This window comes from Budorcas taxicolor, chromosome 5 (assembly GCF_023091745.1).
Source record: "Budorcas taxicolor isolate Tak-1 chromosome 5, Takin1.1, whole genome shotgun sequence".
Lineage (NCBI taxonomy): Eukaryota > Metazoa > Chordata > Mammalia > Artiodactyla > Bovidae > Budorcas > Budorcas taxicolor.
Genome location: NC_068914.1, coordinates 59,495,097 through 59,512,304, shown reverse-complemented (window position 1 = coordinate 59,512,304; position 17,208 = coordinate 59,495,097). Strand labels below are relative to the sequence as shown.

At 37.8% G+C, this 17,208-nt stretch overlaps 1 pseudogene; it reads right to left on the bottom strand.

The window, feature by feature from the left end:
• Window positions 1–16,875: 16,875 nt before the first annotated feature.
• Window positions 16,876–16,974, bottom strand: LOC128049130 (uncharacterized; annotated as a pseudogene).
• Between the last annotated feature and the right edge of the window lie 234 nt (window positions 16,975–17,208).

The window sequence follows — 17,208 nt, the reverse complement described above, 5'->3', positions numbered from 1 at the left end:
TCGCCAACCATGCTGCTGCAAATTCACTGGTTTTTCCTTTGTCCTCATTGATTGACCTGTTATTTAACCACTCTTGCCTTCTTTGAAGTCTTGTCCTCTGAGTTTTTAAGACAGCAAAGTCGTGTTGGTTGCTCCTTCTTATCCTGTTTAGTGAAACTTCCTTCTCTTCCCTAACTCTAGTGCCCCAGGGCTCAGTTTGTGGATAATTCCTCTGGCTAAATTTTCTTCCTCAATGAACCTAGTCAGTGTTAAGCTTTAGATATCATCTTTAAGCAAATGAGTTCTAAATTCATAAACCTTTCCCTGACAACTTCTCTGAGTTCCTGAATTGTATATTTAATGATATACAGTGGGTTTAAAATATAAAGATTAATTTTTCTCTCATCCATATTCAAGATTAATTCTCAGTAACCCATGTTCTTTGATATAGTGCTGCTCCACCATCCTCCATAAACAGACTAAGATGGTTACTCCTGGCCCACTTTCTGACAGAAGGAACAAGAACTGTGAAAAAGAAATTGGCTTGCCTTTCAGCATGCTTTGTGATGTTATGCAAACACGTTCTATGTTCCATTGTTCAGAACTTAGACTGTTTTCCTTTCTAGGTAGTCGTATCTGACTCTTTGTGATCCCATTGACTCTAGCCCACCAGGCTCCTCTGTCCATGGAATTCTCCAGGCAAGAATACTGGAGTGAGTTGCCATTTCCTTCTCCAGGGGATCTTCCCAACCCAGGGATCAAACCCAGGTCTCCCGCATTGCAGACAGACTCTTTACCAACTGAGCCACTAAGTAGCCACATGTTCAGTTAAAAATCAACTAGCTCTGCTAGTAAGGATGAAGGAAAGAATGGATACAAGAGAATAACAGTATTTGCCATAATATGGAACACAGGTCTCAATGCTACCCTCTAAAACTTTCTCATCCCGTCTTCTGCCTCATTCACCTAGTTGCTCAAAGCCAAGAACCATCGCTCCTCACCTGAACTATCATCATAGACGTTGCTTAGTTACTCAGTTGTGTCTGACTCTTTGACCTCGTGGACTGTAGTCCGCCATGCTCCTCTGTCCATGGGATTCTCCAGGCAAGAACACTGGAGTGGGTTGCCATTCCCTTCTCTAGGGGGTCTACCCGACCCAGGGGTCGAGTCCACATCTTCCACATTGCAGGCAGACGCTTTACCACTGAGCCGCCTGGGAAGCCGTGGGCTAATACCACTATTGCCCTCTCATTAGTCTCCACGACTGTATATTCCCAATTAATTCCAAACAAAATAATTGAAGTTGTCTTATGAAAATGTAAAATGGATAATATTTTATTAGGCCTGAGTTTTTCTAAGGGCCTCCACTGCCCTTATAATAAAAGCCAATCTCTACCATTTTTCTAGATTTCACATAGATGTGTTAATATACAATATTCCTTTTTCAGAATTACTTCACTCTATGTAACACTCTCTAGGTCCATCCACACGTCTACAAATGACCCAATTTCATCCCCTTTTATACCTGAGCAATATTCCATTATATATATGTACCACGTCTTCTTTGGATAAAAGAAGACGTGATTGGTGCATATACATTATGTATGATACTATGTATGATATGTTATGTATGATACTATGTATAAAACAGATAACTAATGAGAACGTACCGTATAGCTCAGGGAACTCTACCTAATGCACTACTGTGACCTGAATGGGAAGGAAGTCCAAAAGAGGGGAAGGGTGTGTGTTTGTATATGTATATATCTAATTTTTTCCCCCACAAGTGATATATATATATATATATGGCTAATTTATTTTGCTTTACAACAGAAATGAACACGATATTGTAAGGCAAACTATACTCCAATAAAAATTAATTTAATATAATAAAAGCCATTCTCCTCACACAGATTAGCACCTGAAGGATCTGGCTGCTCCCAACCATTAGATCTCATCTAGTGATTTTCTCAGTTGTGCACACTGGGCCCCAGTCACTCCATGTTTTTGTCAGCTTCATGAACTCACAAAGTGCATTTCCGCCTTAGAGCTTTTACATGTGGTCCTCCCGCTGCCTGGAATGTCCACTGTACTTCTTATCCTCATACATATCTCACCTTCAATGTCAATTTCTCAGCAAAATCTTCCCTAATCGATTCATCCCAAGCTGGCCACAATTCAGCTCTCTCATGGACTTGTGTTTGACTTTCTTCAAAGCATGTTTCACTGGCTCATATGTTTACTTGCTTATTATCTGCCTCCACAGTCCTCTCCTTCTTGAATATATGCTTCTTGAGTGCAAGGATCTTGACTGTTTTCCCCACAGCTATAGTCCTGGTGCCAACAAGAGTGCTTCTTTCACTCTAGGCAGGACCTTTGCTGTTGCAGAAGGAAGTGAAATGTTACTTGTGTGGCTATACTGTGGTGGGTAAGAAGTGCCTAGAGAGGAGTCTCATAGAAGTTAGAGTCTTCAAAAAATTATGAGCCATAGAAGAGTTTGTGCTTTGTCCTAAAAGTAAATGGCAGTCACTAAAATGTTTAAATTAGGGCAGTAACATTTTTCCAACTTGAATTTTAGACTTTTAGAAACATCAGTAGTTTAAGTGTAAATGTTAATAACAGTGGATGCCAACAGTTATAACAGTAATTAAAATAATGACTATAATAGTAGCAGTAGTTATAAACATGCACTTGTAGGAAAAACTAGTATAAATAAAAGTAATTATTTTGTAATGTAACTTTATGCAACAAGCTCTGGCACATGCACTTTGTATATATTATCTCTAGTATTTAGTAGCCATAGTCAGTTCAGTTCACTCAGTTGTGTCCGACTCTTTGCAATCCCATGAATCGCAGCATGCCAGGCCTCCCTGTCCATCACCAACTCCCGGAGTTCACTCAGACTCATGTCCATTGAGTTGGTATGCCATCCAACCATCTCATCCTGTCTTCCCCTTCTCCTCCCTCCTTCAATCTTTCCCAGCATCAGGGTCTTTTCAAATGAGTCAGCTCTTCACATCAGGTGGCCAAAGTACTGGAGTTTCAGCTTCAACATCAGTCCTTCCAATGCTATTCAGGACTGATTTTCTTTGGGATGGACTGGTTGGATCTGCTTGCAGTCCAAGGGACTCTCTAAAGTCTTCTCCAACACCACAGTTCAAAACCATCAATTCTTTGGCATTCAGCTTTCTTTATAGTCCAACTCTCACATCCATAAATGACTACTGGACAAACCATAGCCTTGACTAGATGGACCTTTATTGGCAAAGAAATGTCTCTGCTTTTTAATATGCTGTCTTGGATGGTCATAACTTTCCTTCTAAGGAGCAAACATCTTTTAATTTCATGGCTGAAGTCACCATCTGCAGTGATTTTGGAGCCCGGAAAAATAAAGTCTGCCACTGTTTCCACTGTTTCCCCATCTATTTGCCATGAAGTGATGGGACCGGCTGCCATGATCTCAGTTTTATGAATGTTGAGCTTTAAGCCAACATTTTCACTCTCCTCTTTCACTTTCATCAAGAGGCTCTTTAGTTCTTTACTTTCTGCCATAAGGGTGGTGTCATCTGCATAACTGAGGTTATTGATATTTCTCCTGGCAATCTTGATTCCAGCTGGTGCTTCATGCAGCCCAGCATTTCTCATGATATACTCTGCATATAAGTTAAATAAGCAGGGTGACAATATACAGCTTTGACGTACTCCTTTTCTTATTTGGAACCAGTCTGTTGTTCCATGTCCAGTTCTAACTGTTGCTTCCTGACCTGCATACAGATTTCTCAAGAGGCAGGTCAGGTGGTCTGGTATTCCCATCTCTTGAAGAACTTTCCACAGTTTATTGTGATCCACACAAAGGCTTTGGCATGGTCAACAGAGCAGAAATAGATGTTTTCTGGAACTCTTGCTTTTTTGATGATCCAGAGGATGTTGGCAATTTTATCTCTGTAGTTAATTCCAATCTTTTATATGTATAGCTTTCTCTCAGAGCAAAAGGCATTTTTTCATGAGCTTTTATTGTATTCAGTTGTTTAATCATCACACCCTCTGAAGTGGGCACTCTATAGCTCTCATCTTACAGACAAGAAATCCAGTAATTGGTCTTGCAAAGACAAACACACCTGTGGTAATAGGAGGCTAGGTGTGTTGTAGTGAGAAGGGAGTTGAAATCCAAGCACAGGATTCTACTGTGGGGCTGGTGGAAATCAGGGAGAACATCCACATTAATACTTTTATTTGATCACCTATGCTTAAGAATCCAATCCTATTCGCTGGATTTAAATAGGTGACTTCAAATAATGAAGCAAGAAAGTACAACTGGAATTTGATGCTGTTCTCTGTATTCTTTTTAAACATTTATATGTACATATTGTGAATGGAGTTATGTTCTGCAAGAGTTTATATGTTAAAACCTCAACATCTCAGTACTTCAGAATGTGACTGGATTTAGAGACAGGGCTTGAAAAATGTAATTGCATTAAAATAGAGTGACTGAACTGAACTGAAGACTGTTAACATGGGTCCTAATCTAACCTAACTGGTATCATTCTAAAAAGGAGAGATTAGGATTATGGAGAAGCACCGGGGGCCTGTGTGTACAGTTGAAGCCCTTGACATTCCAGTGAGAAAATGGAGAACTGCAAGCCAATCTTGATGACACTTGGATATTGGACTTTCAGCCTCCAGACCCTTGAGAAAATATTGAATAACATTTTTGATGTTTAAACCAACCAGTCTATGGTTTAAATAGATTTAGATGGTGCTGCATTTTATAATGATGACCCTAGCAAATTAACACAGTATATTCTATCCTTACTCCAAAACTACAATATTAGTTAAATGTTTCCAAATTTATTTGCTTAATATTTTATGTAGGGTGAAATTATTGCTCTATTATTTTAATGAAAACTTTTGTTTTTAGAATTTATATGCTTTTTAAAGTTTTCTTAAAGGATCCTACTAAACATGTTTCTCCCGACTTGCGTTTCTATAGATTTATTGTCAGTACATTTCTAGGACATGTAGAATCTTCAAAGGGGCACTCTTGGTGCATACAGTAGCATGCCTATAGCAACTGCAGGAAACCAGTTGTCAGAATAGGAGGAAATTCAGAGTTCTTTTCCAAATCAAATTTTATCTCAAGCGCAACTTAATTTTTTCCCAAGTGATACAGATTAATACAGAAACAATGTAAAGATTAATATACTTTTCGAAAGAAAAGTACTCACAGGTGTCATTTATTTTGCTCTCCTGCCTTTTCCATTCCTGCTTTGGCTTGAAGTTTTGCTTTGACTATGAGCCTAAAACTCCTCACTTTACTAAGTGAGACTTAATTGCCTCTTGCAGTTAAGATTAATTACCTATTTAATACTTAAGAAGATGAACCCCTGCTGCTAAGTTTTATGATTTCTTCCTCCTCCATAACATCATACCCTCCTTTGGTAGAGTGGATAATTAAGCCCTTAACAAACTGCCTTATTATAACCTATTTCAACTAATACCTTATTTTCCTCTCTTTTTAAATCAAAATTTATTCTCAGTGTTTTTTTTTTTCTTTTTTTTTTTTAGATGTGTGTGTTTATTGACATAGGAGAGGTCATTATCTTTCCCTTTTGGGTAAAACAGCTCTAATCAGCTGTAGTATAAGCAAGCTGCACTTTATTCTTGATACTAATCGGCTAAAATGGAATTTCCTCTGAGCATAAAGTTATGTGGTCCACCCTAAGTCTGTGATCAAATTTCAAATACCACCCACCCAACATGCATCTCTCTGTGTCATCCTATTTTGTCATCTCATAAATTTATTCAGCCACCAACAGAGCCAAATATATTAAAGTCTTCTAGTATATCCAGCAACATGCTAAGGTGTACCTATCCAAAGGTGTTTGAGACATGGCTTCTGACCTTGGTCAGTTTTAGTAGCTAGCAAAACAGATTAATAAATCAAGATTCTGTACACAATCCCTAAATAACTTTGATGGAATATAGCTTTTTGCTTATAATGCACATAACCCAACCTGCTCTTTCTCCTGTGACTCCATTGCCCCCCCCCCACCCCAAATCAGAAAACAACTAGGGATTTGGGTATCCATTGCTTGAGATGAAGGTCCTTATTGCAGAAAGGAAATTTTATTGTAAATGTCTGGACTTCAGGAGAGGAAGGGAAGAAATTAAGGCAGAAGACAGAAATTTGAAAAAATGCATGATGAAGACAGACCATTTCTCAGCTAGGAAAGGGGGACTGTAGGTGAAAATGGAGGCTCTGATATTGAGGAAAGGCAGATTAAGATTTGAAAGCAAATACCAATACTGCAAAGACGAGCATAAGCAGTCAGCTTCCAGAGGCTACTCAGTCTCCAGAGGAGCATCTGCTGGAGACAGCACCAGCTGCACAGGTGATTGTGACCTAGCACTTAGTCTCAATTTTAAGTTAATATAGCTTGTCTTTATTGACATTGGATGCTTTCTTAAGTTCAGATGAGAAGAATATTTAATTTAGGGTAAAATAATTTGGTTAGAAAGTTACTTAATGATTAGGAAGATGTACAATAGGTCTTTATTATTTGAAATTTATGTTCATAGTTTTATATAAAGTCTTCTAGTCTATTTGTATAAAACTACAAATTCTCTATATAAAACTATATATAGAATTTGTAGTGGTTACCAATTTGGAATTTTTTTTCCAGCCCAACTTTTTAAAATTGAAGGTTAGTTGATTTATAGTATTATATTAGTTTTGGGTATGCAACACAGTGCTTTGACATTTTTATAAAAATATCAAATCACTGTTTTGATATTTGCAAAATTATGTAAGTTTGCATATATATTTTGATATATACAAATTTATTATATTGCATATAAAGATATTATGAAATACTGGCTATAATTCCTGTGCTGAACATTATATCTTTGTATCTTTGCTGTGGAGAAGGTGATGGCACCCCCTCCAGTACTCTTGCCTGGAAAATCCCATGGATGGAGGAGCCTGGTAGGCTGCAGTCCATGGGGTGGTGAAGAGTCGGATATGACTGAGCAACTTCACTTGCACTTTTCACGTTCATGCATTGGAGAAGGAAATGGTAACCTACTCCAGTGTTCTTGCCTGGAGAATCCCAGGGATAGGGGAGCCTGGTGGGCTGCCGTCTATGGGGTTGCACAGAGTCGGATACGACTGAAGCGACTTAGCAGCAGCAGCAGCAACAGTTTGCACTTCTTAGTCCTCTTCCCCTATCTTGCCCTTACTCCCCTCTCTTCCTATTGGTAACCAGTAGTGTGTTCTTTGTATCTGTGAGTCTGTTTCTGTTTTGTAACATCATTCCTTTGTTTCGTTACTTAGATTCCATATGTAAAAGAAGAAGATTAGAAAATTTTCTCACACCATATTCAAAATAAACTCAAAATGGGAGTTTATGAGTTCTAAATGTCAGACCTGAAACCATAAATCTCTTCTTATGTTAGAAGAAGATAAGTGTGATACTCTCTGACACTGGTCTTAGTGATATTTTTTTTGGATCTGTCTCCTTAGGCAAGAGAAACAAGGGCAAAAATAAACAAAAATTTTATTCAAACTTACAAGTTTTTTTAATTGAAGAATAGTTGATTTACAACACTGTGTTAGTTTCAGGTATACAGTGCAATGATTCGGCAACTTCTGCAGATTATGTTACATTATAGGTTATTACAGGATATTATCAGATATTGGACATGATTCCCTGTGCTATACAGTAAATCCTTGTTGCTTACCTTTTTAATGTATAGCAGTTTGTATTTGCTACCTCCATAACCCCAATTTGTCCCTTCCCATTCCCTCTTCCCCTTGGCAAACACAGGTTTGTTTCCTATGTTTGTGAGTCTGTTTCTGTTTTGTATATGCATTCATTTATATTATTTAAAAAATTCCACATATAAATGATATATAGCATTTGTCTTTGTCTGATTTATTTCACTAAGCATAATATTCTCAAGGTCCATCTACATTTTGCAAATGGCAATATTTCATTGTTTTTTATGACTAATATTCCATCACATATATAAAATATACAATATATTAAATGTAATAGTAACTCCCCATCATATATATGTATATAGATATGTGTGTGTTTATATATATGTATGCATATATATATGTATATATACAAAAGCTTTTAAGTTTAATTCGGTCCCATTTGTTTATTCTTGCTTTTATTTCTTTGGCTTTGAGAGACCTATCCAAGAAAATATTGCTATGCTTTATGTCAAAGAGTGTTTTGCCTATGTTCTCCTCTGGGAGTTTTATGGTTTCATGTTTTACATAGCAAAGGAGGACATCAACAAAACCAAAAGACCACCTACTGAATGGGAGAGGATATTTGCAAATGGTATGTCTGATAAGGGGTTAATACCCAAAATGTATTGAAACATGTATAATATCATATAAGAAATGAATTGACAGTCTGGGTTCGATGCAGGATACAGGATGCTTGGGGCTGGTGCACTGGGATGACCCAGAGGGATGGTATGGGGAGGGAGGTGGGAGGGGGGTTCAGGATTGAGAACACGTGTACACCTGTGGTGGATTCATGCTGAAGTATGGCAAAACCAATACAATACTGTAAGCTAAAAATAAATAAATAAATAAAACAAAGGGGAAAAAAAGAACTTCTATAACTCATATTTTTAAAAAAGACAAAAATGTGCAAAGCACCTCAATAGGCATTTTTCCGAAAGAGCATACAGATGACTAACAGGCACATGAAAAGATGCCCACCATCACTAGTCACCAGCGAAATGCAAATCCAAACCATAGTGAGATACCACTTCACAACTGTGAGAATGTCCAAGGCCAGCCAATTTCCTTTTTTTTTTTTTTTAAATTCAGTGAACATTTATTGAGACCATATCATGTATAAGAATCAGAAAACACAGATAATATGTATCTGTGTTTATATATTAAAGATAAAATCACATTACATATTAAGATAAAAACTTGGCTCTGGAATAACTCAGTCTGCAGTGGTTCTGAGTTCTTATTGTACATGAATCACTTTGGACACTTTCCATAAACATTTATGAAAGGAACACACCCCACGCTAATTAAATTCTCATCTCTGGAAGCAAGGCTCAAGCACCTGCAATTATTAAAGTATCTCTGCTAATTCTAATATGCAGACATTATTTACAGAGTGAAAGCACAAATGAAGTGAAGTGAAAGTTGCTCAGTCGTGTCTGACTCTTTGCGACGCCATGGACTATATAGTTCATGGAATTTTCCAGGCCAGAATACTGGAGCGGGTAGACTTTCCTTTCTCCAGGGGATCTTCCCAACCCAGGGATTGAACCCAGGTCTCCCACATTGCAGGCAGATTCTTTACCAGAAGAGTCACCGGCTGAAAAGCACAAATAGGCCAGGCGATATAAAACTCGAAAGCTAAGACTTAGTTGATGTTGGATGTAGAGAAAAATTCTGCATAAATTTTGAGATTTCAGAGGAGGTAGTTAAAAATGAAGTGAGCATTCTAGGGAGCACAACAGAAAGGATCTGGATGGGAATTAATAAAGGAAGGAAATAAGAGAAAAACATGCCTGAGAGAAGAAAATAAGGGGGTAAAAATGGAGAAAACACCAGAGGCTGTTTATTCCCTTCCCCCTTTTCTTCTTTTTCTTCCCCCTCCTCTTCTTCCACTTTCCTCCTCCTCTTTCATTTTCTTTATAACAGAGGGTCAGACAACATAGGCGAGATTACAATTCAACAAATATTAGGAATGGTGAATTCTTCCTGATGTGTCCAACAAAAGGTAACTTTGCAGCAAGTTTCTAAGCTGGTGAAGATAAGTATTCAGGAAGTATTCAGGATACCATCTTCAGACACTTGTTTAAATGTTACTTGCAGTTGTTTTCTGAGCAAACGTATGGGTTTCAGGCATTATGCTCTGACAAAGACAATACATATTCTTACATGTTTGCTTTTTTTCCCTTTACAGAAGGGGGGATCTTGGAAAGTCTGTGGGGATTCAGCTTATCTGAAAGTCAATTTCCGTAACATCAGGGTGTTTGTTAGTGGGAGATGAGGGTAGGTTTTGGCACCTTAGCTTATGGTGTTAGAAAGTTTTAGTTCACTCCCACCTTACTCCTACTCTCACTAACAATAAGTCATCTTTCATAACTCATCTCAATATTCCTCTCTCCAGTCACACCATCATTGGATGATTCAATCCTATTTCTGCTTTTTAGGACACTGGGGTAGAGAATAATGGTCTTCCTTCCCTGATGTTGTGATATGCTTAGTTGCTCAGTTGTGTCAGACTCTTTTCAACCCTATGGACTGTAGCCCACCAGGCTCCTCTGTCCATGGGGATTCTCCAGGCAAGAATACTGGAGTGGGTTGCCATGCCCTTCTCCAGGAGATCTTCCCAACCCAGGGATCAAACCAGTTCTCCCAGACCACAGATGAATTCTTTACCAGCTGAGCCACTAGGGAAGCCCAAGAATACTTGAGTGGGAAGCCTATCCCTTCTCCAGGGGAACTCCCTGACCCAGGAATCAAACTGGCCTGCATTGTAGCGGATTCTTTACCAGCTGAGCTACCCAGGAAGCCCTCCCTGATGCTACTTGTCCTGAAAATTTCTTTTCAACCCATGAATATGACATAGCAACGAAGATATGAGAAGTTTTATTTATATATATAATAGTAGTAAAAAAAAAAAAAACAAACCGACATCAAACCCAATTTATAATCACATTTTAGTGTTGAGTTTGGGGACTGGGACAATGATTATGAAGGAGTTTGTGGGGCAATATTTGAGCCAAAATTGCTTTTTCTTGCAAGTGGGGCAAAAAACTGTGGAATAGACCGTGGTGGCAGGAGTGGGTTTGGGGTGAGCTGTGGGTTGGGAGAGCAGCCTACTCAGGGCATAGGCTCTATTGAAGACATTAGATTGAGAGAGAGAGAGAGAGAGAGAGAGAGGGAGACTTAGATCAGTATTTTGCTTTGTATCATGGCAATCTAGCTGCTGACTATCAACTCAGTTTTATTAATAATATCAGGGATCACATTCTGAGTACTTTGCATATTAGTTCTTCATAACAACTCTATGTGGTTTGAGTGCGTGCATGCTAAGTTGCTTCAGTTGTGTCCAACTCTTTGCAACCCTAGGGACTGCAGCCCGCCAGGCTCCTCTGTCCATGAGATTCTCCAGGCAAGAATACTCCAGGGTAACCTTGCCTTCCTCCAGGGAATCTTCCTGACCCAGGAATCAAACCAGCCTCCTGTGGCTCCTCCTGCATTGCAGGCAGATTATTAACTGCTGAGCCAATGGGGAAGCCCATATGGTTGGTAATATTTTAATATTTTACAGATGAAGACATTCAGTTACAGAGAGATTAAGTGACATTGCCAAGGTGGAACAAGAGTTGGAGCAGACTGACATTGGATTGTCAGCTCTTAACCATTATTCATTTAATTATTTTTCCGGTTATATTTTATAGCACTTCATAAGGGAAAGGTAATGCTATTTATCAGTTTGAGGGATTTCTGAATATATTTTCCATACTTGAAAGTCCAGTGTAAGTTACTGTGTTTCTCAACTAGAAGTCTGTCTCAGTTAACGTTAACCCTGAAACAAGGATTCAACTGCACTCCTGGGAGGGCAGGGGATCAAGAAAGGATGACAGCCAATAAACCTCCATGACTCCACCTTAAAGCATAGGAACTCTAGTCGAGGCGTAAATCTTGCATCTCAAAATTACTTCTCTGAGGGGAAGGGAGGCCCAGGGTATTTAGACACCAACTTCTGTCCAGTCACTGATTGACAGCTGCTCTTGGGGTAGGAATGTTAGTTCTCTAGTTCTTCAGCTTCATTTGAAGTCAAGTAACAGGAGGGCGCAGAGTGCATAGAAGTGTGGAGGGCCAGGGGACGTGTATGGGGCATCTACAGCAGTTGCTACAGTGTCATCATTGGTGGAATAAAGCACCTTAGCCGTTTAGAAAATAATAGGAACTAGTTATTTGCTGCTTCTGGAACTAGACTGCTCAGTTGTCAAGAATGATAATTATAATAATATCAGCTGACATCCACTGAACTCTTACAGCATGCCAAATGCATTTCTAAGAACTTTAAAGGTATTAATGCATTTAAACCTCATTACAACACTAAGAAATAGGTACTATTATTACCTCTACTTTACAAAGAATGGCCCCAATTTACAGAGCTAATAAATGGCAGAAGGAGAGTTGGGAATTCAGTAGCCGTGATTCACAGCCTTGTTCTCAGTCACCCAGGTCTCCCACTGTTTGTTCTTTCCCTTTATGCCGTTTACCAGATTTACGTACTCTACTTGCACTTCTAATGCAAAGGAAGATGCAAAGGTTCCTGTTAAGTGTATCCCTCAGTCTTTCCAGCAGCTTCCCAGGGGTCTTGGAACTGCAGTACTAGACAGTTGTTTGACTGGGACATTGCTTTTCTGAAATAGCATCAGTTATAGAATAATGCAGACTGTCGGGCTTAAAGGAAACATGCAATTATTCAGCTTTTTATTCTAACAATTGGTTTGAACATCAAAACTGAAAAGTTTTTGTCAGAAATAGAAAAGATAGAATGAGCAAAATGTGACTATTTCCATCTGGAGCTGTTGAATAATGAAGTGTCTAAGGAGAAGCTGAAATAGCCCATGGTGTGACTTATATTCCCGAGGTAATAAACTCTGGCCTGCTAAAATAACTGATGCCTACTTAGTTTGGCACACATCAACTCCCATCTCTTTAGTTATTATGGAATAATCAACTTTGATTTTCTTTTTCTCTGAACCTACCCTCTTCATATGAATCATCTAGTATAGATTCCTTCACATTTCTCATTTTCACCAAAAGAGTGAATTATATACATATATATATATGATTTATAATTAATTTATACAAAGTGTTTATATGGGCGTTCTTATTTTCCACATGTTTGATATACAATAATGTTATCAACTATCTTTTATCAATAGATATTCAAAATATTTTAATTTTTGTTTTTCACTGTGTTTGTACTTGTTTTCAATTTCCATTTGCTTGTTTTCTATTTACTGTTGAACCTCTGCTTTAAACAATTGCCAGCAGTATTTGAATAAACATCATGCACGGTGAAAATCTTCTATTGTCACCACCTATCATATGGGGGGGCTGTGCTTTATGTTTGCTAGCAGTCAGACTCCAGACTTTAGGACATTTTCTACAATATCACACAGGAACACTTCAGAAAACTTCTAGAGTTCAACAAGAGGAGAAGGCACAGGTCCTCTCTTGTTATTCCCATAGAGCCCCCTGCCAGGGCTTGAGCAGCTTGTTGCATACAAACACCATCTATAAACGCTCCAAGAGATGGATCCAATTCACTGTTGCACCCTTGTCAATGGAGGGGTGTGTTTTCTAGTTTTGGCCAGGCAAGGTCAATTTTGAGATGTTTATACTTGTTTGGAAAAACCAAGTGCCTAACACCTGTTTTAGCTTTTTTTTCCAACATCCCTTCAGGCCTTGGGTGTCATTGTTCTTTTAAACTTTCACCTATTAGATGAGTGCAAAATGTCCTATTATCTTTTCGCTATGTAACAAACCACCCCAAATCAGTGGGTTCATGTTTGGGAACACATGTAAGAATTAAAGATTTTAAAATTAAAAAAAAAAAAGAAAAAAAAATAAGTAAAAAAAAAAATATTGACAGTGTCTGCTGAGGAATATACAGTGTAGGTTGACTTGATAGAATTTGTTCTTTGTCTCATTCAGCTTCAGTTGGGCTTGTTTAAAGGCTGTGCACTGGAATCATCCAAAGCCTTGCTCACTCACAATCTGGCAAGTGGATGATGGCTGTTGGCTGAGATTTCAGTTGGGGTTAGTGGCCAGAATACATACATGTGGCTTTTCCAAGAGTTCTTTGGCTTCCCCGCAGTATAGTGGCTCAGCTCCAAGGGCAAGCATTCCAGGGAAGAAATCTCAGCACTCCAGGAGAGTCATTTAGCATCACTTCTACCTCATTATACTTATTAGAAATCAGTCACTAAGGCTAGTTTATATCATGGGAAATTGGACTCTCCCTTTGGAAGGAATTTCAAAGAGTTTCCAGTCATGAAACCATCACAATAGAAATAATTCATAATTTCTTTAATTTTCATTTTTCTCACTACTTATTTTCAGCATCTTTTTGTGTTCATGTATCAATTTTCTACTGCAGCATAACAAATTACCACGAGTTTTGCAGCTGAAAACAATACTCATCAACTCTGTAAGTCAGAAGTTCGGCGTGGCTCAGAAGGATTCTCTGCTTAGACTCTCACAAGGCTGATCTAGGTGTTGGCTAGGCTGCACGTTCATCTGGAGGCTTGATCAAGGAAAGGTCCATTTTCAAGAATCCTCACATTGTCGGTAGAATTCATTTCCTCAAGGGACTTCCCTGACAGTCCAGTGGTTGAGACTTTGTGCTTCCACTGCAGGGGACGTGGGTTTGATCCCTGATCACTGAACTAAAATCCTGCATGCCACACAACTTCCTCATGACACATTTTTTCTTCAGAACCAGCAATGTAGAGAGTTTGTTTCTACTGCTTCAAGGTTAGGTCTGATCCAGCCAGAACAATCTTCTATTTCATTAACTCAATGGTAACCATTTTATCATTGCCATATTTTATGGGTTAGGAAAAAAGACACATTTCTGCAAGGGAATGGATGCCAGGGATTATGGAGGCCACCTTATAACTCTGACTGTCACAGTTGGCCTTATTTATTATTTATTCATGAATTGTTCCTTCATATCTACTTTTTTCCTGTATGGTTATTTATTCCCTTTTGCCAATTTGTAAAGGTTCTTTGTATACTATAGGCATTATCCTTCATCTCTATTCTTTATCAAATATATTTTTTCCAAACCAAATCTATTATTTGTACATTGACTTTGGTTATACGTTTTTTAATTCATAAGATATTTAAAAATTTTATCTTTTTCCTTGAATTATCCTTGTGAAAAATTATTCATCTAAGATTGTGTTGTCTAGTATTATTAACAACTAGTCACATGTCCTTTAAATTCATATTAATTAAAATTAAATAAAATTGAAAATCTGTTTCTTCACTTCCACTCATCACATTTCAAGTGTCACATGTAATTATTTTAGACAGTGGCGATATAGAATATTTCTGTTATCAATAGCTCTATTGGGCAGCAATAATCTAGTTGTTTTTAACAAAGAACTCCCATAGATATTTAAAATTTTTGTTTCTCATATTTTCTATTTATTAACTTTATATTTTAACTGTATTAACTTCTTCCTCTAATTTTTTTTGTTTGTTTTATATTTCTTTCTCAAATGTTTTGTAGGCTTAGAAAGAAGTTCCTGTTTTCCTCCTTATTATTTATTATCAAATTCATTAAGGATGTACATTTACTTTTGAGATCAATTTTTTAGAGTCTTAAAAATTTAAAATACAGCTTTTGGGTATAAGGATTATATAGGCATAAATTTCATAATTTCAAAACTGTTATATTAGCTTTCCACAAATCAATGTAACAACAGTGTAATTGTCTAAGACTCTTCATTGGTAAAAACTTAGCATCAACTTAAAATAAGTTGTTGATCAACTTGAAACCAAGGAGTAATAGATAAATCAAGAATAAGCAAGTGCAAACAGAAAGATGCTAACACTAGCTGATTGAATTTAAGTATAATAATTAAAAAAATACAGAAAATATGATGCAAATGTCTAATTTTATATATATATGTATAGTTTGCTGTCTATGTCTCTTGCCCTAAACCACCTTATTTGTTTAGTCATCTCCCCAAACATCTTTATATATAGTCATGCATGGTCATGCTCCACAGGCTACCATTTCAAACTTGTTGTCCCATTATGGCATCTATAGTCACCTTGCTTACCCCTGACCTCTGGCCATTGAGATCAATCATCCTCACTGTTGCTAGGGATTTCAGTCCTATAACAGCATCTTCTATCAATAATTCCAGTTTGAAAAAGAAGAGACATGGCTGAACATTTTATCAGGGCTGTTGCCCACTCACAATGTGCTCCTTTTTCATCTTCAAGTGGCAAATCACGGACCTCCTGTTGAGAGACAGCCGGTGTCGCTTATAGTCCTTTGTAACAGATGCATTCTACAATTCCCACATCAACCATGGCTGTTTTCTCTGCAATCTGCCATGGCAGTCCGAGCACATTCTACACTTTGTATGGTCTATTTATTTCAAAGTGCTGAAGACACATCTCAGAAACATAATCAAATTGGCTATAGGAGCCTAAGTCAAGATTTAAATTTGTGTCATGAGTTTCCTTATGGACAAATTTTCTTTTTCACTTTTATATTCTGCCCCCTTGATTTAGCTCCCATGTGATCTACTCCCAGTCATAAATCCCAGTCCCTGTTGCGAAATTCTAGGCACTTATGGCAGCTCCTCTGTCATGTAACCTTTCCTTTCTTAGCAGGCCTAGCACTTCTCCAGTTGGTTAGCTTATAATTGATTTGTCAGGCATGTGAAGGTTATAGGAGCCCATGGTGAAGAAGACAGACATTGACTGGGAAAGGCTCTGCTTTATCTGAAAGTTCTGTATAGCTCTGAAGCACAGGGCTATGTTTTATCCTTTAGCAAGAGGATAAAATATAGAGTTACTTTTCTAGATTGAGAAACCTCAGGAGGACTCGGGTCCTCATAGCATTGTTTCCTCGACCTAATTTTCCCATTTCAAGTCTCAGGGTCCTTGCATAAGTGTGATCCAGGCTTCATGAAAGAGATTTGCAAAGATGAGCATTCAACCTTATTCTATGTCTATCTATACTTGAAATAAACTTCTATTCCAGTCTCTTAACATGATCCGTCCACCCACTAGAAAAAATAATTGTTTTAATAAATGTTAAGGAAACCTCTGGCTCACATTTTTAATTGAATATGGAATGCTTTATGAATTTGCATGTCATCCTTGTGCAGGGGCCACGATATTCTTCTTTTTGCAATTTTATTGTATGTATGGCTGAAGCAAGCACTGACTCTCTTAAATTTTTATTTGAATTATAGAGATTGATGTTTGATTATCCCAAGTCTGTCATTTTTTTCTTTTCAAAGTACCAATGTTGTTTACCAACAGCTATCTAATTTCTCAATTATTATTATTACCATAATAGCCGTATTTCTAAAATATCTCTAGCCAAAGACCAGAGACATTTTATTTATCAGATATCAAATACCAGTGCATCCCTTTCCAACTGCAAGTAAACC